General features: G+C 50.9%; 1 pseudogene; it reads right to left on the bottom strand.

The window, feature by feature from the left end:
* Positions 1-1,683: 1,683 nt before the first annotated feature.
* On the bottom strand, positions 1,684-1,801 carry LOC126177720 (5S ribosomal RNA; annotated as a pseudogene).
* Positions 1,802-2,304: the final 503 nt, after the last annotated feature.

The raw sequence follows: 2,304 nt of genomic DNA, 5'->3' as shown, positions 1-2,304 counted from the left end.
GAAATATAAGCATAACAAAGAGCATATTGTTATAGCCCGGCACCTGGGAACGAGGAACACGGAAACGACGAAGCTGGTCGTCTGTTCGCGTATTACTATCGCGAGAAATTATATAAAGTGGTTGAAGGACTGTGGAAACACGAGTAGGTGACAAGATACTGTGCGTCTACGCCTCATCACAGAATGAGGAGGTCGGCGGCTTGTCTACTAGGTAAAGCAGGATACGGAGCGATCTGTGGCATATCTGACAGAATACAGTGCTGGTGTTGGCAGAAGTGTTTCGTAGCACTCCGTCCAGTGCATATTACCGCAGTATTGAATTTTGGGCTCCGCTGAAGACCCCTATATGTTCCCATGTTGAACTAACTACATCGTCAATTACGATTGCAGTCGGCACAGAATCACCGATATTGAGCTACCGATCAATGGAAACGTTTGGTCGGAAGAATCATGTTTCCGGCACGAGGTCGATGGTCGTATCAAGGAGGCCGTCACCCAGCCGAAAGGCTGCTCGAAACATTGCATCATGCCGCGGTCGCTGGCCGTTGGAGCAGTGTTATGCAATGGCGGACGTTCACCCGGGCTTCCACGGGACCTGTGGTAGTAATCGAAGGCACCGCGACAGCTGTGCACTAGATGAACACTATTGCGGACCACCCTCACTCCTTCAAGCTTGATACCTGTCCCGACAGTGATGGGATCTTCCAGCAAGATAACTGTCCGTCACAACCCAGAATCACATTAGAGTGGATTGAGAAGCGTGATAATGAGGTCACTTTGATAAAGTCGCCACCCAGTCGAGCGAGGTGGCGCAGTGGTTAGACACTGGACTCGCATTCGGGAGGACGACGGTTCAATCCCGCGTCCGGCCATCCTGATTTAGGTTTTCCGTGATTTCCCTAAATCGTTCCAGGCAAATGCCGGGATGGTTCCTTTCAAAGGGCACGGCCGACTTCCCTCCCCGTCCTTCCCTAATCCGATGAGACCGATGACCTCGCTGTGTGGTCTCCTTCCCCAAACCAACCAACCAACCAACCAACCACCCAGTCCCCCTGGTCTGAACCATCGGTTCGTAATTTTAGGGCATTGCGTTACCTGTGTGAAGACGTATTGTGCCACATACATCCAGAAACCGAATACTTGTCAATCTAAGCCAAACAGAGCCACTGTTGTATTGTATTCCAAAGGTGTACAATCATACTATTTACCCTTGAACACTAAACGGGGAAAAATATAACATTGTTACTAAGCCATGGTAAATTTTATTCACTCACACATCACGAACAGGCCAGGAAGGCCCAACGGTACCGACCGGCCGCTGTGTCATCCTCAGCCCTTAGGCGTCTCTGGATATAGATACGGAGGGGCGTGTGGTCAGCACACCGCTCTCCCGGCCTTGTCAGTTTCCGAGTCCGGAGACGCTACTTCTCAATCAAGTAGTTCCTGCCGGCCGGGGTGGCCGAGCGGTTCTAGGCGCTACAGTCTGGAACCGCGCGACCACTACGGTCGCAGGTTCGAATCCGCCTCGGGCATGGATGTGTGTGATGTCCTTATGTTAGTTAGGTTTAAGTAGTTCTAAGTTTAGGGGACTGATGACCTCAGAAGTTAAGTCCCATAGTGCTCAGAGCCATTTGAACCAAGTAGCTCCTCTATTTGCCTCACAGGGGCTGAGTGCACCCCGCTTGCCAACAGCGCTCAGCATACCGGACGGTCACCCATTCAAGTGCTAGCCCAGCCCAACAGCGCTTAACTTCGGTGATCTGACGGGAACCGATGTTACTAATGCGGCAAGGCCGTTGGCCTAAATTTTACTGCTCCGTATTTTATTCAAATGAAGTCATGATTTACAATTTATGCACAAGTTAATTCACAAATGGTTCAAATGGCTCTGAGCACTATGGGACTTGACATCTATGGTCATCGGTCCCCTAGAACTTATAACTACTTAAACCTAACTAACCTAAGGACAGCACACAACACCCAGCCATCACGAGGCAGGGAAAATCCCTGACCCCGCCGGGAATCGAACCCGGGAACCCGGGCGTGGGAAGCGAGACGTTTGCAAGACAACAACCATCTGCACGAATAGTTCGACGACGTTTGCAGTAGCATGGACTATCAGCTCGGAGACCATGGCTGCGGTTACCCTTGACGCTGTATCACGGACATGAGCGCCTGCGATGCTATACTCAACGACGAACCTGGGTGCACGAATGGCAAAACGTCGTTTTTTCGGATAAATCCAGGTTCTGTTTACAGCATCATGATGTTCGCATCCGTGTTTGGCGACATCGCGGTGAACGC

This window comes from Schistocerca cancellata, chromosome 3, assembly GCF_023864275.1.
Source record: "Schistocerca cancellata isolate TAMUIC-IGC-003103 chromosome 3, iqSchCanc2.1, whole genome shotgun sequence".
In the NCBI taxonomy this organism is placed as follows: domain Eukaryota; kingdom Metazoa; phylum Arthropoda; class Insecta; order Orthoptera; family Acrididae; genus Schistocerca; species Schistocerca cancellata.
Note: the sequence above shows the minus strand (reverse complement) of the source record. Positions and strands in the feature narration are given on the sequence as shown.